Source organism: Saccopteryx leptura, unplaced genomic scaffold, assembly GCF_036850995.1.
Source record: "Saccopteryx leptura isolate mSacLep1 unplaced genomic scaffold, mSacLep1_pri_phased_curated manual_scaffold_53, whole genome shotgun sequence".
NCBI lineage: Eukaryota > Metazoa > Chordata > Mammalia > Chiroptera > Emballonuridae > Saccopteryx > Saccopteryx leptura.
Window position 1 is genome coordinate 3,970 of NW_027095735.1, and position 21,365 is coordinate 25,334.

Here is a 21,365-nt window from a genome sequence, read left to right on the forward strand (position 1 = left end):
GGGATGAGCTACCATTTGCCCAGTGCCACTCAGGGGATTGGGATCACCTGCTGAGACAGAAGGCTTCCTGGGGCCTCTGCTCTGCCCAGGACCCTTGGTCACTCTCTAGAGCATGTGGAGATCGAGCAGACCACCTGGTGCCCTTTCTCCTTTCCTGCTACTCTAGTGGAGTTAAAAAATGACAAAGGGGTTGGGGCACTGGGTGAGAGAGGTGAGGGGACTAAGAAGTACAAATTGGTAGTTACAAAATAGTAACAGGGATGTAAGTAAAACATAAGCAATAGAATCAATAATATTGTGATAATTATGTACGGTGCCAGTTGGGGTACCGGAAATATCAGGGCGGGAACACTGTGTAGAGTATATGATTGTCTAACCAGTAAGCTGTACACCCCAAACCAATACATAATAAAATTTAAAAAAGAAATAAAGCACCTTGAAAAAAAAAAGGACAAAAATAATACATATTAGTGATAACAAAATAAATGGATGCAAAGTGTTAACCCTCTGTGTCCCACTTCCTCCGGCTCTACACACCTGAGGTCACCATGAGAACAGCGTGGTATATTTTCTTCCACCATATTTACATGCTCAGGTAGATCCTGCTTATACCCACGATACCGTTGAATGGCGCACCAGGCATCTCTAAGCACTTTTCATGAGTTATCTCAGCATGTGCTCCCAGCGGGCTTGTGAGATGGATGTTATTATTACCCTCCTTTTACAGCCGAGGACACTAGCCCAGAGGGGTTATCTCCCTTTAGATAAAGGGAGAAGATGATGACACCAGAGTGTAGCCACAGCCCTCCAAGCTCCAGGAATTAAGTTCTAAACCATAAATCCCACTACCGACAAACTGTATAACAACATTAAAAAATTAAAATGACATATATCACTTTGCCTTTTGTCACCTAGTGTTTCATGTGCACCTCTCCAGGCCAATACATCTAATTTACTCTTCATAGTATACTGCTCACAAAAATTAGGGGATATTTCAAAGTGAATATGAAGTTATAAAATATCCCCTAATTTTTGTGAGCAGTATAGTTCCATAATATGGTCTAGGTTTACCATTTTGAAAATCTTTCTGAAGCTCTCCAGTTCCCCCCTCAACGTTGCACAAAATATTACCAGACATACAGCCCCTCATTGAAGCAATATTTAATAGATATTGCTAGATTGTTTTTCCTAAAAGGCTGTTAACAATCCACCAGTAACATGATCAAGCCCTCACCCCAGAAGTGGGTGTTATTTCTCTTTTTATGTAAAAAAAAATTTTTTGAGAGAGAGACAGGAAGGGAGAGAGAGTGAGAAGCATCAGTTCATATTTGCTTTCATTGTGGTTGTACACTGAGCTTTCTATACATGCCTTGACTAAGGCCATGCCAGTGTCTCCTTGGGCTTTTCATGCCAGCAACCTTTGGGTTCAAGCTGGCAAGCTTTGGGATCATGTGGATGATTCCCCTGCTTAAGCCAGTGACACTGTGCTGATGAGCCAACGCTCAGAGCCAGTGACATCGGGGTTTTGAGATTTCGAACCCGAGAGCTCAGCGTTCTGGGTTGATGCTTTATTCCACTGTACCACCACCACTCAGGCATCAGTTCTTAAATGTATGGGTAAAAAGTGTTATCTCTTTGTAACTGTAATTGGCATTTTTATGATGACTCAGGAGTATGAGTATTTTTCTGTGATTGCTGTCCATTTGGATTGGCCATTTGGATTTGTCTTCTATCAATTGCCTCTTCATTTACATTGCCCATTTAAAAAATAAATTGGGTTTTTTTTTTTTTATCAATCTGCATAATGAAGAAAAAAATGCTATAACTAGTATTGCTGAGTTGGGTCTCAATTCTTTTTAAAAGTATTAAAGAATTACATATAAAAAGTGTTCAAATGTACTTTTTATAGTTACTAGAACAAATTTATAGAGTTAATGTTTTAATATAGTGGAGAGCTGTATTAATTTTTACACCACAAGCACACTATGTGTCCAGCATCCAGATCAGGAAATAAAGCAGCATTTAAAATATTAATAGATATTGTGCCCTGGCCGGTGGCACAGTGGATAGAGCATCGGCCCAGAGTGCCAGGGTTGCCTGCTTGATCCTGGGGTTGCTTATCCTGTCGCCAATCCTGTGGTGGCTGGCTTGATTCTGGGGGGCACTGACTCGACCCCTAGGTTGCCAGTTCGAGCCCCGGTTGGGGCACATAAGAGAAGCAATCAATGACCCAACTAAGTGGAACAATGAGTTTGATGCTTCTCTCTCTCTCTCTCTCTCTCCCTTCCCCCTCCTCTCTCTAAATATACATATATGTTATATTAATATATATATTAATAGATATTGCCAAATACTATTTGAAAAAAGTTTTGGCATTCCTTTACCCAGCAATATGATCAGTTTTAAAATGCTTTAGCAACCCAGGAAATGGTATCTCATTAGTGTTTTATTTGTATTTTCTTTATTTTTATTTTTATTTTCTTTTTAAAGAGAAAGAGAGAGAGTCAGAGAGAGGGATAGATAGGGACAGACAGACAGGAAGGGAGAGAGATGAGAAGCATCAATCATCAGTTTTTCGTTGCAACACCTTAGTTGTTCACTGATTGCTTTCTCATATATGCCTTGACCGTGGGCCTTCAGCAGACCTAGTAACCCCTTGCTCGAGCCAGCGACCTTGGGTCCAAGCTGGTGAGCTTTGCTCAAACCAGATGAGCCCGCGCTCAAGCTGATGACCTCGTGGTCTTGAATCTGGGTCTTCCACATTTCAGTCCGACGCTCTATCCATTGTGCCACCGCCTGGTCAGGCTATTTGTATTTTCTTGAACATCAGAGAGGTGATCATCTTTATACATATTTAGGACCTCACCCATCTTCTGTGAACTGTCTATGTTCATCTTTTTAAATAATCTTCCTGTTGGGTTTTTGAATATGGGGAAATATTAACCTTGCCTGTTTAATGTGTAGCAAACCATTTTCTCAAGTCTATTACAAAATCTATATTTTTGTTTTATAGTTTTTGTATTTTTTATAATGCCTTAAGAAGATCTTTCCATACCAAGATTATAAATCTTTGTGTATTTAAAGAAATATTGTTATTTTGTGTTTATCTTTTAGACATTTTCCTCAGATAGTATGTAAATTGCATATGGTGTGAGGTAGGGGTATAGCTTTGTTTCCAAATGGCTGGTCCTGGCACCATTTGTTTTATATTTTACTTTATTTTTTTGTGACAGAGACAGAGAGTCAGAGAGAGGAACAGATAGGGACAGACAGACAGGAAGGAAGAGAGATAAGAAGCATCAATTCTTTGTTGCGTCTCTTCAGTTGTTCATTGATTGCTTTCTCATATATGCCTTGACTGGGGGGGGTGCAGCAGAGCAAGTGACACTTTGCTCAAGCCAATGACCTTGGGCTCAAACCAGCGACAATGGGGTCATGTCTATGATCACATGCTCAAGCCAGAGACCCCGCACTCGAGATGGTGAGCCCATCAAGCCAGATGAGCCTGCACTCAAGCCGGTGACCTTGGGGTTTCGAATCTGGGTCCTCCACATCCCTGTCCACCACTCTATCTACTGTGCCACTGCCTGGCCAGGCATTGGCACCATTTACTGAATAGTTTGACCTGGTTTTAAATTTTGGTGATACCATTTACTAGCTGGGCAGTTGGGCAGCGTTTGACTTCCTTCTTTTTGAAATACTTCTCTTGCTTCTCTGTCACAAGACTGTCTTGTTTTTCCTTCTGCTTCTCTGGCCAGCCTTTTGTATTCAGACTCATTCTTCCTTCCTTGATTGGTTATACTATGCTTTTTATGCCAGGTGATCTTGTCCAGGCAATGGCTCCAACCACCACTGAGATGCAGAGAACTTCCAGATTTTAATGTCCAGCCCAGAGCTTTCAACTGAATTCTGGATCTGTGAGTCCTCCTACCTACTTGACATCTCCCCTCGGATGTCCCACAGGCACTTTGAATGCAAGGTCCCTCAGATGGCTCATGATTTGTTCTCCCAAAATGAGCCTTCTTCCAGGAGTCCCTGTCTGAGGGAATGATATCATCACTTTCCAGTTACAAAAGCCATACATCTGAGCACCATCCCTGACCTATGTCCATTCTCTCCCTTTCTGTTTTCTGCACCCAAAATGATGCCCAACACAAAGCAGGTGCTCAATAAATACCAAAAATTTGAATGAATATTTAGTTCATCCCTCAGTCCTGTTGATGTTATCTTCTAAATATCTTACAAATTAGACCTCTCCTGTCTATTTCCACTATTTCACCTTGGTCCAGTCACCATCTCCTTGCACCTGGGAGTTTGCTCCCACCTGCTCAGTGACCTTCCAGTGGGCACTCTGGTCCCTGTGTGGCCAAAGCTCAGATTATATGAGGTCTTTCCTGCAGGTCACCCTAAAAATGAGTCACATTTTTCTGTGGCTCCCCGTGACTCTTAGGATAGGTCCCCAGCTCCTCTCCCTGGCTGCCAGCACAGGGCGTCCTCCTGCTTCACCTCGCTCACTCTCTTTCCCTCAGTGCCCCAGCCTCCCTGCCCTTCTTGCTGCTCCTGAAGATGCTTTGACTACCCTGCCCCCAAGGGCATACTTGTGTATTCACACTGTGCACACATTTTAAATAGAGGAACCTTGTGAAATTCAGGAAATTTGTAACTTAGTTTTAAGATTACAAACCACTCTACTAGCCTTTTGTAAATATTTGCACATCAGATTCCTTACTTATACTAAGAATATAATAATTAGCCTGTGGGGTGAAATTTCCCTTTGTTAGAGTTCTATCTAGTCTGTATCTTGGCAGCCTAAAATTGCAACATGCCCTTGTCAGTGAGCATTTATCGAAAGGTTGATCAAGGGGTAATTGTTCTATTGCCTTTAATTTTGGGACTATATTACTTGTGTATTTTTCTAACAGACAATTAAATTAGATTTAATCCCTGTATGCTTTAGGAAGTTGAATTTTTAAATATTTAATTCATCTATTGCCTTCATTTGGTCTTGTTATAATTAATTCAGCCAGTATAAAAACTCACCAGATTCTCCTGCAGTTAGCAAAGAAGACTTGTTTTTTTTGTTCTATCAACAATGATGGAAATCAAATTAAATGGAGATTATAGCAAGGACAAGTTTAAAACTCAATGCCAAATTTTCATTTTTTCCCTTGATGTTCCCAAGCCTGAAATGCTCACCCCTCACTTTCCCCATCCTGTTTGTCACTTACTGTTCCTTCATATCACCTCTGAGGAGGTGACAAATCCCCCTCTTTGCTTCCCCTACATTGTTTCTGCTCCTTCTTTGTATTTATCAAAAGTGTAGTTATTAACTTACTTGTGTAATATGTTGGTCAATTTCTGTCTCTCCCACAGTAAGGTCTATAAGTAGGGTCATGGTATAATTTACTGTCCAAATCATGACACTTGAGAGTTAAAGAGGAAGGTACTAATTATGCTGGGTCAATAAGTGCCCATGGACTGTCCCCAGTAACCCAGGAAGTGTAGTTTCCCTGTTTAAAGATAAAGAAGGGATGCCTGACCTGCGGTGGTGCAGTGGATGAAGCATCGACCTGGAATGCTGAGGTCGCCAGTTTGAAACCCTGGGCTTGCCTGGTCAAGGCACATATGGGAGTTGATGCTTCCTGCTCCTCCCCCCCTTCTCTCTCTCTCTCCCCTCTCTAAAATTAATAAATAAAAATATTTTAAAAAAAGATAAAGAAGGGGCTATCATTTTTCCTTCCCTCTCCCTCATCATTACATACACATAGCTCCTAGCACATAGTTCATGATAAATATATGTGAATGTCACATATTAAACCACCTCAGTTTCTCCATATTTGAAATGGACTTAATGATAGCCTGTCCCTCATAGGGCTGTTGTAAGCTGCAGGCTGCCCCTCATGTGCATGGACAAGGGGACAGTTGGAGGCCTACAATACCCTATTGTCAACTAGTTAATGGTAATAATCAAGCTAACAGCTGCTAACAAAATATGATTTACCTTCTTCACAAAAACACCTGCAAAAAAGACAGAGTCGAGCCCTGGCAGAATAGCTCAGTTGGTTAGAGCATTGTCCCAAAGTGCAGAGGTTGCCAGTTTGATCCACAGTTAGGGTGCATACAGGAACAGATCTATGTTCCTGTTTTACTCTCTCCCTTCTTCTCTCTCTAAAATCAATAATAATAATAAAAAAGAAGGGCCCGGGTAGTTGGCTCATCAGTAGAGTGTTAGCCTGGCACGTAGATGTCCCGGGTTTAATTCCTGGCCAGAGCACACAGGAGAAGCAACCACCTGCTTCTCCACCCCCGTCTTTCATCTCTCTCTCTCTCTCTCTTCTCCTCCCTTCCTGTAGCCTGGGCTTCATTGGAGCAAGTTGGCCCCTGTCACTGAGGATGGCTCCATGGCCTTTGCCTCAGGGGCTAAAAAATGGCTTTGGTAGCAATGGAGCAAGGGCCCCAGATGGGCAGAGCATTGCCCCCTAGTGGGCATGCTGGGTGGATCCTGGTCAGGTTGCATGTGGGAGTCTCTTTGCCTCCCCTCCTCTCACTAAAAAAAAAAATAAATATGTGTGTGTGTGTATAAAAGACAAAGTAGAAGGATGTGTGCAAAGCAACAGTGCACACCAGATGATAGGGCAGTTTCAAAATGGATTTCCTTTTCTGACAGATACCATGGTTCACTCTGGGAAGCAAGTGGGAGGAGGGAAAGGAGCGACCTTCTCCCTCATTTATTAACTCAGTCCCTCTTTCGGTAATTTGGGAAACTCACGTGATGAATACCCATTTTTTTTTCTCTCTATTGGGAGAGGAGACTGCTCCTCTTTTGCTCCTGTCTCCATCCTCTCTTCTTCTCCTCCTCCTCCTCCTCCTCCTCCTCCTCCTCCTCCTCCTCCATCTCCTCTGCCACCTCTTCTACCACCTCCTCCTCCTCTTATTCTTCTTCCTCTAGAAGGTTCTTTATTTTAAAAAGACTCTTGTCAGCCCTGGCTGGGTGGCTCAGTGGCTAAGGCCTGGCCTGGCTTGCCAGTGGTTGTGGGTTTGACCCTCCCCCCAGTCAGGGCATGTATGCGATGCGACAATGTGTATACAACTAAGTGACACAATGAGTTGATGCTTCTCTCTCTCTCTCCTTTTCTCTCAAATGGAGAAATAATAATATTTAAAAAAAGACATCAATTTTCAGATTCAAAACAGTTGCACCATTGGTTTTTCTTTCTCCCAACCGGCCCTCAAAGAGAGCACACCAAAGGAGAGTGCATTTGAAGCCAATAAACCTCAGGATGCACACCTAACAGATCTCACAGAAACCTTACCAAAAAGGGGGACTGGGTGAGGAAAGATACTTTTAAAGACCAGGCACTGCCAGCCAGACTAGTGAGCTCTCCCAGCCACATGGGGTGGCCACGCACCCCAACTCCAAGAAGCAATTTCAAAATAATGCAAAATTTAAAAACAGTTTTGTCCACAAACTATTCAAGATTCCACCAGCATTAACTGATACAAAGTACAATAAGATGGGCTTTCGGAGACAGCAGCTTCAGATGCAGAAAAGGGTGATGAGTTTCTCTGGCTAAATCCATGGCAAAAAAATAAATTTATTTCTTTCAAAGAGGCAGGAGGGCAAATAACTGGTCACTTCAATATAAGGGGCACAGGATCCATTCTCTGAACCATTGGGAAGGGGGTAGGGAGGGGACAAGGATTTGGTCTCACTGTTTAAATTTGGTCACTTCTGATGAAAAAATAAAACTGCCCCTCCTGGACTCACCTCCCTGGTTTGCTGGCACTCCGCACAAAGCAGGGGTTCCCCATAGGAGCAGTCTGTCTCTGGGCTCTGTCTGGCCCTCAGTAAGGCAGACCCGGACCTCTCTCCCGCCTCTATGGAGAGAGAGAGCATATGCATTAAGATGAAAAGTTACTTTCTAACAGTGAGAAGAGGATTAGATTGCTGCTTGAGGGCTACAAGATTATTTGGAATATTTCACAAATGGTTGCTACATCCACAAAAAAGGCAGTTACAAAACGAGTATGTCACAACAGGCTTTTAAAACCACTGTGCATTGCACTCACATTCCCTTCAATGTTCCCACAGATGCTCAGCCTGCAGCCCAACCAGAATCTCTGGGGAGAGGCAGAGACAGTTTGGGGAAACAGACATGGGTGGGGGTGGGGTGGGGTGCGACGCAGCAAAAGGATAAAGCAGCCTTCAGTTAAAGACCGGCCCTCAGTTTAAAGGTCAGCTTCCGGCTGGCTGGCCTCAGGCAGAGTCAGGGTGGGAGGAGGAGCAGCGGCAGGGCGGGGCTGCGAGGCTCTTCATCTCATTCAGGCCGAGCAGAGCCTGGTCCAGCATCCTTGGTGTACAGTAAGGTGACCAGTTGTCCTCCTTTAGTCCTCCCTTGAAAAGAGTCCTCTTACGTGTTCTCCTTTTTGATATTGGAAGACTAATTTGTAAATGTCCGTATTTGATCGATGCAGAGTCGATCCATTCATTGCTTGTGATGTGACATATTTGTATTTGACGCGACAATTTGTCAAGGATCAGTACAGTGCTGCGAGTCGCAATTATGAGACACATGCACTCCACAGGGGAGACCTTGAGAGAGCGCGCAATATACTGAGTGCGCAAATGGCTTTGTGTACTTCTTACTGAAACACAATAGGGGACATATGACATTGTAGACTCACGATTATTTCTTTCTCAGTGAAGATTCAATCATAGACAGGTAAGCATAATTCATGTTTTATTAATTCATTATCTATTTAATAATTTCCAAATACGTATAATTTTATTTACAAGTATTTTCCCAAAATTCGAATTTTATAGTGGAAATCTTACCTCAAACCATATCTATTAATAATTCATTTTGATTAAATAGTTGCATAAAACAGATGCTTTTTTATTAGAAAATGATAAATACACCTGAATATCACTCCAAATTAGTGGTTTTGTTTGATATTTAGTTTTGTTAATTTAGCTTCCAGAAAATTTGCCTACCGTGATGTCACATTTTCAGTTCCTAATGTGCTTGCATCATTCGTGTAGCTCTATATTTTGTTTTTAATTTTAAATTTTATTTAAGGGATGGAAAAATAAAAAAAATAAAGCCATTTCTATGATAAATTGAAAAAGAAATTTCCATTCTTCATATCAAAAAAAGATACCATTGTTTTCTGCAATATTTGTGGCAGAGAATTTTGTATTGCAGTTGGGGGCAGAGCAGCGATAACAAAACACTTGACCATCAACAAACATAAGCAATCATTAGATGCATCAGCTTCCAGTTGTAAAGTAACAAGTTTTTTTAAAACTTCAAATTATTCTAAAGATGAAAAACAGTTGGCTGCAATGAAGGGAACATTTGCATTTCATACTATAATTCAGAATCAAAGTTTTCATAGTATGGATTGTACAACTAAATTATTGAAAAAGTTTCACAGTGCAAAATTTTCATGTGCCAGGACAAAATGTGAGGCTATTTTGAAATCAATATTTAGAAATTACTGTGACAAAATACAGAGGACTTGGAAACTGCATTTGTAACAATTTTATCTGATGCATCAAATCACAATGAAATTAAATTGTATCCAATAATGTAAGATATTTTAATGTTACCAAGGGCATTCAAATAAAAATTTTAAATTTAGAATCCATTGAGGGCGACCTTCTGAAATTTTGTCAAACCATCCATACAGAGTAATAAATGAAAAACAATTTGAAATCTAAAGTTGTTGCACTAACAGTTGATAATACAAATACAAATTTTGGTGCGTGAAGATGCAAAGGGGTGAATGATGTGTATGTAAAATTACAAGAGTTGCTCCAAAAGAAAATACTAGGAATAGGTTGCAATGCACATATTTTGTCAAATGCAATCAACACAGCATCATGTGCCATGCCAATTGATGTAGAAGTAATAACAGCTACAATTTATTTGCATTTCAGTCATTTTACCGTTTATGCTGCTACTTTAAAACAATTTTGTGAAGAAGCAAATGTTGAATACAAAAATCTTTTAGGATATTCAAAAGTTAGATGGCTTGCTCTAACACCTGCTATAGAGCGTGTTCTACAATTATTTGAACCTCTCCTTTCATATTTTTTAAGTTTAGACAAATGTCCTAAAATCCTGGAATCATTTTTCAATAATAAAATATCTGAGATATTAATGTATTTTGTACATAATCAAGCATCTATTTTTCACAAAATGATTCAAAAGATTGAAGGTGAACATATTTCAGCTATGGAAGTTAGTCTTATTTTGAATGACTTTATCCTTCACTATAAATCTTGTTTTGAAGAAAAATTTCTTTCTTTAATCATAAAAAAAAATCATCAGCCTGACCTGTGGTGGTGCAGTGGGTAAATAAATCGTTAACCTGGAATGCTGAGGTTGCCAGTTCAAAACCCTGTGCTTGCCTGGTCAAGGCACATATTGGAGTTGATGCTTTCTGCTCCTTCCCCCTTCTCTCTGTCTCTGTCTCTCTCTTTCTCTCTCCCCCTTCTGTCTCTTCTCACTAAAATGAATAAGTAAAAAAATCTAAAAAAGAACAAAAATTAAAAAATGGTCAGACTTAGAGGAATAAAATCAGGCATAACATAAAAGTTTATCAAGCCTGACCTGTGGTGGCGCAGTGGATAAAGCATTGACCTGGAAATGCTGAGGTCGCCGGTTCAAAACCCTGGGCTTGCCTGGTCAAGGCACATATGGGAGTTGATGCTTCCAGCTCCTCCCCACCTTCTCTCTCTGTCTCTCTTTCTCTCTCCTCTCTAAAATGAATAAAAATAAATAAATAAATAAATAAAAGTTGGTCACCTTTAAAAAAAAATAAGTTTATCAAAGAAGTGCAGAATTTTTACCAGATATATTTTCAGTATATCAAAGAATGGTCTGAAACAAACATCATGGGAAATAACAGTTTTCAATGGTGTTTTTTGACTTTATCACAAGTATCAATATATTGGACAGCTATTGAATCTTTTCTTGAGTTTTTATCTAAAGAAATGCCAGACATCAAAATAGACAACAATTGTCTCTGAAGAAATTAGAAGACTGAATGTATATTTAAATTCTGAAAAATTAATACAATGGGAAAATGAACACATCAAAATTGATAAAAGATGGGTGGAAGTATTCAGCCATTTCAAAAAGGAACATATTCATTGTGAAAATTTATTTATTCTTGTTCAATTTACATTGTGCTACCCTGGAACTAATGTAGCAGTTGAAAGAGTTTTTTCAATTGCTAATGATTTTTGGACAAGTGAGAAATTGAGACTGAATGTTGATACTCTAGCTGCAACACTTGCTGTAAAATTCAATATGAAGGATATTTCTTGTTCAGATATTTCCAATGTATTGTTACAAGATGATATATTGACAAAAAATATTCATTCAATGGATATTTTTCATTCAGTAATACTTTTCATTCAATGGATACTTTTTTCTTACAATTATTATTAAAAATTAATAGGCATGTAAGCATAATTACAATATAAAATAGTACAAATATTTTTTATTATGCATTTATCATATTATAGTGTATTATTGTTGCAATGATAAATGTTTCTTTTATTTACAATATTGTATTCTTCACTTTATTTTTGTCCTCCTTTTCATTGTAAAAAAGTTGGTCACCTTATGTACAGAGGTGTTCCTCTTTGGTGCATTTCGGTTCATCTTCCAAATCATGAATGGTCTTTTCCAGCTTGGCTATAGATCTCTTAGCAAACTCAGCACGGGGCTCTGCCTCCTTGAGTTTCTCATTAAGAATCTTTATCTCTTCCTCATATTTGTCTTGTTGAGAGTACTTTCCTTCAGCAACACCCAAACACTTCCGGTTCTGGTCCATCGGTCTGATCTGCTCATCGGGATTCTGCCAGCTCAGCGGTTCCTCTGCCCATTCCAACTCTCCTGCAAAAACCACCAACATACAAGCCACCTCTTCCTACTTCCTGTCTCTCTCTTCTGTGATGTGCTTAGCTTCTTTGAGTTGGATCTCCTGGAGTTCCATCTTTTCTTCATCTTTGATAGCTTGATTTTCAACAACATTCACACTCTTGCTATTATCGGTAACTTTCTTTTCTTTTAAAAAAATTATTGGCCCTGGCCCATTGGCTCAGTGGTAGAGCGTCGGCCTGGCGTGTGGAAATCCCAGGTTTGATTCCCGGCCAGGGCACACAGGAGAAGCGCCCATCTGCTTCTCTACCATTTCCCCTTCTCCTTTCTCTGTCTCTCTCTTCCCCTCCTGCAGCCAAGGCTCCATTGGAGTAAAGTTGGCCCAGGCACTGAGGATGGCTTCATGCCTTCTGCCTCAGGCGCTAGAATGGCTCTGGTTGCAATGGAGCAATGCTCCAGATGGGCAGAGCATCGCCCCCTAGTGGGAATGTCGGGTGGATCCCAGTAGGGCACATGCAGGAGTCTGTCTCTCTGCCTCCATGCTTCTCACTTGAGAAAAATACAAAAAAAAAATTATTTATTGAGTTGAGAGAGAGAGAAACACCTACCCGTTTTTCACTTATTTATGTGTTCATTGATTGTTTCTTGTATGTACCCTCACTGGGGATTGAACTCACAACCTTGGTGTATCAGGACGACTCTTTAACCAACTAAGCTATCTGGCCAGGGCTCATGGGCAGGTTTCTTAGCTTCCTCCAGCTTTTGCAGGGCAGTGGCCAGGCGCCCCTGAGCACGGTCCAGCTCCTCTGGATCCTGTGTTTCAAGGACATCACCTCAGCTCTCAGCTGATCCTAGCAGTCCTTCTCCCTCCACTTCCCACTGGAGGCGCTGGGCCGGTTCTGCATCGTCGATCTATGGTTGCAGAACTTGGATCTTCATTTCACCGCTTGAGGGTGGTGATCCGGCCACGGTGCTGACCCAGCTGCTGCTCGCATTTGGTTTCCTGCCTGCTCCGCTGGGCGCTGCCGCCGCTTCTCCTCATCCAGGACTTCTTACAGGTGTCCCCTCCCTTACCTGCGCTAACCAGGCGCCCTCCATTGGCAGGTGGTTCCTGCCTGCCATCCTGTCGGCAGACTCCTGTTAAGTTTCTCAGCGGAACTGGAGGCTTCAAGACTCTGATGGAACTTCTGATTTTTTGGAATTCTGCCCAGGAACATGGAGGAACACAGAGAGGAGGCTCCGGGCTCCTAACTTGCAGCCCACTCCTCTTCCTTACCAACCCTCCACCCCATCCCACATGAGCCCTCCTGTACACCCCACTGGCTTACTCCAGGTCCATCCACAGCTTATGAAACAGGGCCCACTTTGATTTTAGGGGTGCATGCCTGACCCCCTTGCCTCACTCACTCAGAAAAGAAGCCCACGCAGGTTTTAGAAGGAGGGCCCGGGCTGTCCAGGGTATTCTGGTCTCAGATCATATCCAGAGCAAGGGACCCATTTTGCTTCTGGGGTTCCCTTGTCTTGGGAGGAGAGACTCAAGTCTGAGTCTAGGGCCAGGATGGATGCTAATTCCATTCCTCATAACTTATTGAGCACCTACTTCCCCTCCACCCCCAACCCTGCTCCCTCCTCCCATATGTTGTAGATGCTGAGGATTGAGCTGTGAACAAACCAGAAGTTCCTGCATCCACATTCTAGTGGGGAAGGCAGGCAGTAAATAAAGAAAATAATACCTATTAAAAAAGATATACTATATTGCACGTGGGTGACTCTATTAGCATGGTGCCTGGCAGGTGGTCAGGGAGCATCGTTAGCTGTGATGCTCTGGGATTGGTTCTTGCTTTGGGAAAGGACGCGGCATCCGTCTTTGTTATTGCCTCCTTCTGCCGCCAGAGGGCGAGCGGTGGTTTGTTCCTAACAACGGTAATTGCAACGGGAGTATATGAAGAACTTAGAACCAAGAGTTAGAGTTTTATGTTGAGTCGAAGATCACGCAGCATTGTAGTCCCTCGGATCTGCCTGAGTCTATAGCATAATTAGCCAGAGTGAAGAGAGAGAAAGAAAGAGAGAGGGAGGACTGCTTGCAGGCAGAGGGATCGGTTAAGCAGAGGCACGGAGAAGAGAAGACTCAGGGTAATTTGTGGAACTCTAAGAAACCTGACGTTGCTGGAGTGTAAAGGACCAGGGTGTGTGGGCAACCAGGTCTGCAGAATTTCTGGGACTTATCTGGCACACGGAGGGTTTGGATTTCATGCTGAGGGCACTGGGGAGCCATGGAAGAGCATAGAAGGATGGGAGTGATGTGAGCCACTTGCATCTTTGAGAGATCATCCTGGGTGGCAGAGAGGGAGAGGGAGTGGGAGATAGACACTCGCGGAGCACATCTATAACCGTGAATGCTTATGGGAGCTAGTTTTCAACCGGGAGGGAAGCCACAGTTACTGTGTTCAGCGCTCCAGAGACAGAGAAGATGCAGAGAGAAACCGAGTTCTGATAACACTGCTGAGCCGCTGAGGGGCACCTCGCCTAGCATCGGCCCTCTTACTGAATGCTTCTGCCCTTTGACACTTCATAAATGAAATTGATTTTCACTATTTTTTTGTTTCAACCTTCCAATTGATTAGGACTGTTGTATTTACTTTATCTTTGAAACGTTGTATAGTGTGTAATATAATGGGCATGGCCCTGGCTGGACAGCTCAGTTGGTTAGAGCATTGTCCCAAAGCACAGAGGTTGCCAATTCAACCCCCGGTCAGGGCACATATAGGAACAGATTGATGTTTCTGTCTCCACATTGCTTTCTCCTTTCCCTTCTCTAAAATCAATAAAATAAACATTAAAGAAATGAAAAAAAAAAATAGGTGTGGTAGGCTTAAAAAGTGTGAGCAAAAATATCCATGTTTTAATCCCTGGAACCTGTGAATGTTACTTTATATACACTGCTCACAAAAATTAGGAGATACTTAAAAATGAATATGAAGTGGTAAAAAAAAGCATTTGATTTTTTTAATTAAATAAGAACATCAGAAAAGCAAACTACACGTCAAAGAAAGTGGTTTCATTATGCAAATGAGATGCAAACTCAATTATTGTGATTGAGTAGCAAGTGACATATTGGTGGGGGTGAACAGAAGCATGTCAAACTGGATGAGAGTGCCACACATTGACTGTTCAGTAGGGAGTATGGTCACCCAAGACTGCCAAAACACACTGACAGCGATGGGGCATGGACAGGATCAGACTGTCCAGCACTTCTTGTGGGATCTTCTGCCACTCTTGCTCCAGGGCAACTTCCAGCTCAAGAAGTGCTGTGGGAGGCATTGGACGGTTTGCCAGACGTCTTCCCAGTGCTTCCCAAGCGTGTTCAATGGGATTCAGGTCTAGAAAACATGAAGCCAGTCCATGCGTTCGATTCCTGCCTCCTGAAGCATGTTGTTGACGAGTTATATAAGGTGAGGCCTTGCATTATTGTCATGAAAAGAGTTGTTTCTAACTGCTCCAGCACAGGGCACCACTATACGGTGCAGGACCTCATCTCGATATCTGACAGCAGTCAGTGATCTGTTCCTGATGACATGGAGGTCGGTACAATTACCAATGCTGATGCCAGCTCACACCATGATTCCACCACTACTGAAGGAGTCCCTTTTTTGCATGAAATGTGAATTCTCCCATGTTCCTTGTTCATGCCAGATCAGGACACGATGATTGTCAGGCTTCAGACTGAACCATGACTCATTAGAGAAGAGTACAGTTGACCACTCATCATGGGTCCAATGACGATGCTCATCAGCCCACCTTCTACGGATTCTACAGTGTTCAGCAGATAACAGAATGCATACCATTGGTCACTAGGCATGCAGTCCAACACGATGGAGCTGATTTCATATAGTCTGAGTGCATGTCCCTCGTCTAGTGGCAGCAAGAAACTGTCCCCTCAGCTCTGTTGTATTGCTGCGCCTGTTTCTTCTTGCCAATAGGGTCAAGTAGCTGTCATCTCTTGCTGTTGTGGCAGATGAGTGACCCTGCCCTCATCTTCTTTGTATTGTGCTTGTCTCTTGAAAGCAATCCCACAGTCTGCTAATCACACTTTGGGATGTTCCAAGTGCTGCTTCCACTGTCGTCTGTGTTTGATCAGCTTCAAGATGTCCTATGGCTCTCCAGGCTTTGCATTCGGGCAAATCGTGTTGCAGGGGCATTGCAAGGGCTGGGAAATTGCAGGATGTGCACTTTCAAGATCAGAGAACATGCAGATATTTTAGTACTTTCAGCCTTTTGTGTAGCGCATTTTCACCAATGAAATAAAAGTTGGTTTTGCATCTTATTTGCATAATCAAACAACTTTCTTTGACTAGTTGTTTGTTTTTCTGATGTTCTTGTTTAATAAAAAAATAAAATGTCTCTTTTCTTTTATTGCTTCATATTCATTTTTAAATATCCCCTAATTTTTGTGAGCAGTCTAGCAAAACACCACCGCCACCACCACCATCTCCTAAAAGGGTCTTTGTAGATGTGATGAAGTCAAGGCCCTTGAGATGGGGAGATTATCCTGGATTGTCCAGGGGATCCCTAAGTACAATCATGCATGTCTTTTTATTTAAAAAAAGATTTTATTCATTGATTTTAGAGATAGAAGAGAGAGAAAGAGGGTGGTGAGAGAGGAGCTGGAAGCACCAAGTCATAGCAGTTGCTTCTCATATGTGCCTTGACTGGCAAGCCTGGAATTTTGGATCAGTGACCTCAGCGTTCCAGGTCGATGCTTTATGTATTGTGCCTCTGCAGGTCAGGCAGTCATGTGTGTCTTTATAAGAAGGAATCAGAGAGATATTTGACTACAGACAGAGGAGAAGACATGTGAAGACAGAGGCAGAGATTGGAGTAATGTAACTACAGGCCAAAGATGCCAGCATCCACCAGAAGCTGGAGAGAACTCAGCCCTGTTAACACCTTGATTTCAGACTTCTAGCCTCCAGAACTGTAAATTTATGTTGTTTTAAACCACTAAGTTTGTGGTATTTAAATTAAAATTATTTAAACTTAAGACTAAAAATGCCAGGCTGGGTTAAAAATAAAAGTCTATTTACATGTTGTTTGCAGGTGACATAATTTAAATATATAACTTTTTTTATATAGTATGAGGTGAGAATTCATCTTCATTCTTTTTGCACGTGGCTATCCAATTGTTCCAGCACCACTTGTGGGAGAGATCTATTCTTTTCCTGTTGGATGATCTTGGCACCCTTCTCAAAAATCAATTGGTCATAGCTACACGGATTCATTGCTGGACTCTCAGTTCTATTCCATTGGCTTCCATGTCCATCCTTAACGCCAGGATCACACTGTTCTGATTACTCAGTGTTCTTGCTCTTTCTTTTAAACAATAAAACCCAGCATTCAAATTCAAAAAGCACACATATGATTGTTTCACAAGAAACAAATTGTGGATATCCATACAATAAAAGGGATGAATTACTAATAAAGCTACACAAAAAGAAATTAACTACTAATGTGAGCAGAAGATGGATGATTGCAAAATACTTTGAAGGTAGGTAGGTACAAAACTATGCAACGTAGTTTGATTTCCTTTATAAGAAACTCTGAAAGACAAACATAATCTAATTCTAATCAGTAGTGACAAATAGTGTGAGCTTGCCTGAGTCTGGGTTTGGGAGGAAGGGTTGTATATGATGAAGCGAAGGGGAACTCTTTTGGGTGATGTAAATGCTCTGTATCTTGATTGTGGTGGTAGATTGCACAAGTGTATGCATTTATCAATGATGAGCTAATTATTACCGAGGAAGGTAATTTTAAAATTAATTTTTCAAAAAATAGAAAAATAATAAAAAATAAAAACAAAAAAAGAAGAATAAAAATTAATTTTTCCTTGTAATAGAAGATATAGTGATGAAAGACATAAGATTTTGAATTATATCAATATATCAATCAGGAAGCCACATTTGTCTTCTTAGACAACTCCCCAAATTACAGGGAATATGAGATGAAACATCAAAATACCATTGTGTATTTTTACATTTAAATTAATCCATTTTTACACAAAACTGATTTGTAAAGTTAAGTCTTAGAAAAATTGTTCTGAGAGACTCATCGGCTCTGGAACTACTAAAATTTACATTTAGAACTAATTTATCAGAAATTTACTGCAATGTTGTCAGAGATTATAAACCACTCTTAAAATCTCTGTAACAGTTGCATCATGAGAATGCTAACTCTAAAAATTATATATTATCACAACTGTTTTATGATTTTGCATTTTACCTAAACTGAAAATGAAGTCATTAAAGTATACATTTTAATGATGTAATACCTTTGCAGATGAACAAGCTAGAAAAATCTTATCAATCAAGATGTCACATGAACAAAGTTTTTTTTTTGTTGTTGTTATAGTAGGAAAAATTGACACCATAGTGGTGGACGGGGCTTCCCCTTGGTCTTCTCTAACAACATCCCCGAGGGGGAGTTGGGACTCCTCCTTACAGGTAGGGGAGGGTAGAAGTCTGGGTTTTCACTTGGCTTTTGCTGGCAGGGATGGGGTGGGGACAGTGTTTGGTGATATTTTCCTGGAGTAGAGAAATGATTGTCTAAAAGTGAATGTGCCCTGGCCGGTTGGCTCAGTGGTAGAGTGTTGGCCTGGTGTGTGGATGTCCAGAGTTTGATTCCCAGCAAGGGCACACAGGAGAAGTGCTCATCTGCTTCTCCACCCTTCCCCCTCTCCTTTCTCTCTATCTCTCTTTTCCCCTCTCGTAGCCAAGGCTCCATTGGAGCAAAGTTGGCCCAGGCTCTGAGGATGGCTCTACGGCCTCAGCCTCAGGTGCTAGAATGGCTCAGGGTGCATAGGAGCAACGCCCCAGATAGGCAGAGCATTGCCCCCTAGTGGGTTTTCCAGGTGGATCCAGGTGGGGCACATGTGGGAGTCTGATTGCCTCCCTGCTTCTAACTTCGGAAAAATACAAAAAAAAAAAAAAAAAGTGAATGTATTTCTAGGCTGCCTCTTCCTGGTTCTTTAGAGTGAAGACTTTGTGTGTGTGTGTGTGTGTGTGTTTGTGTGTGTGTGTGTGTGTGTTGGTCTCTCCGTGGTGTTTCTGAGTTGTTAGCTTCTTCAGTGCCATCTCGGGGTGTACGATACGCAAAAAGCCTAGGGAGTTCACCACTGTGTCATGCCTTCTCTCCACCTTTCAGAGGCTTTTTATGTTTGTTTTCTATATGATGGCCAGGGCTTTTAGCTTTACCTAGAAGAATAAGAAAAAGTGTGTCTACTTCATTCTTCCTGAAGCAGAAGTTCCCCAATGATGTTTTATAAGTACAGGGGGTCTTTAGGTTATGACGCAGTTCCATTCCCATGACAGTGATGTAACCCGAATTTTGGTATAAGTGGAATCACACCCTAGCCTAAACCACTTACCTATCCTAACACAGTTGTAAAATTATAATATAGAACATAAAAACACAACTAAGCCACAGAAAAAGAATACAGCATATTTTTCTGCTGTGTGCAACCAAACTATTTTGCCCACGTAGTCCGTAAATATGACGCCAATAGTATAAGCCAAAACACGTCTCAATTTTTTAAAGTTTTTATGGGAGTGAGCGTTGTAAACTCAAAACATTGTATGTTGAGACTGTCATACCCAAGGACCCCCTGTACTAAAATAGTTTTAAAGAAAACACTTTATTTTAGTACTTTTAATAGAATTTCTCATGCATTTTGAACTAGGGGCCCCATATTTTCATTTTACATGGTTCCCTGCAGATTATGCAGCTAGCCCTGCACTCTGCCCTCCATCCCCAAACTTTTTGGCCAAATGGCCCCTAGAAGCTGAAGTCACTGGATCATGGAGAGGATTTTATTTTCCTGGACCCAAGAGCTTTGAGGTCCCTATCACTTCAGAGTGAAAGCCTTGTAGAGCTGTGCTCGTCATGGGAGATGGCACCAGTGAGGATGTGGGGAGGGCTGGGTTTCTTCCCATCTTAGTCCTCTGCCACCCTCAACCCCTAAAAGTGTGCAGCATTTACAACACACTGTGACATTTGCTTATTGGGGGAGGAACTCACTGGTGTGGGAAAAATTGGGAGCCTAGATCCCCCTAACTGTCAATTGAGTTGAGGCTGCCATGTAAGATGGTGTGTGGTTGACCAGATAGGTGTGAGGTGAGAATCAGAAGCAAACAGGAGAGCTCCAGGTAACTCATATGTTCAGACAGACTAGGATAGATTTTCTAATGGCCCCTGAATAGAGGATGTAGGTAATTCTCTAAAATAGCACTCTCCTCATAAAATCTCCTCCCCACCAAGAATCCAGTTTTCTACAGCATGTTACTGTACAAAACAACACAAGATTAAATCAAGCACAAGAGAAAATAATGCAATTGAGAGATGCAGTAGCCTTGGCTGGGTAGTTTAGGTGGTTGGGGCGTTGACATGAGATGCCAAGGTTGTGTGTTCAATCCTTGGTCAGGCACTTACAAGACTCAACCAATGAGTGCATACATAACTGATATTCCTATCTCCCTCTCGCTCTCCCTCCGACTTTAAAATCAGTAAAAAAAAAGTTAAAAGAAAGAGGCGCAGTAACACAAGATGTATAATGCTGCTGCTGCTGCCATAACTTGGCATATTGTTTTACAGCAAACTTTATTTTTATAAGTAGAAAGAGTAAATGCACTCTGAAATAATTATTAAAAACTATAGTCTAGTAAATATGGAAAGCTGTAACATAGTAAACACTATCAGCATCAAGTATTATGAACTGTACTCAGGGTTATGTATTATACTACAGGGTTCCTTGGGTTATGATAGTCTAGACATATGATGTTTCGAGTTTATGATGCTCACTCCCATAAAACCTTTAAAAAAATTGAGAAGAGAGTCTTTCAGCTTACGCAGTTAGCATCGTACTTCAGACTATGTGGGCAAACATAGTTTGGTTGCACGTGGTGAAAGAATAGGCAAGTAACGTGGCATGTTTGTGTTTTTTTGTTCTAGATTATGATTTTACAACTGTGTTAGGATAGGTAAGTGACTTAGGCTAGAATGTGTTTTGAATTACACCAAAATTTGGGTTACTGTCATAGGAACAGAACTGTGTTGTAACCCAAGGACCCCCTGTACACTTGAACATCCTTGGCAGTTCAGTAGGTGTGTCTAGATCAGAATCACCACAACCATGAGCAATACATTGTGCTATGGTGTCGTAGGCAACAGGAAATTTCTAGCTCCATTATAATATTATGGGACCATAATCATATATTTAGTTTGTCATTGACTCAAATGTCCTTATCTGACACATGTCTGTAATTTTGTTTCAGTAAACCTATCTAGAATTCATATTTTATTTTATTTTCCAATTATTGTGGTCCTTCAATATTACTGTGGAAAACAGTATGGAGTTTCCTCAAAATATTAAAAATATAAAAACACTTGATCTGCTTCTGGGCCTTTATCTGACAAACC

General features: G+C 41.3%; 1 pseudogene; it reads right to left on the minus strand.

Annotated features, from left to right (window-relative positions):
- Window positions 1–8,257: 8,257 nt before the first annotated feature.
- LOC136387042 (tropomyosin alpha-3 chain-like) lies at window positions 8,258–15,218 on the minus strand (annotated as a pseudogene).
- Between the last annotated feature and the right edge of the window lie 6,147 nt (window positions 15,219–21,365).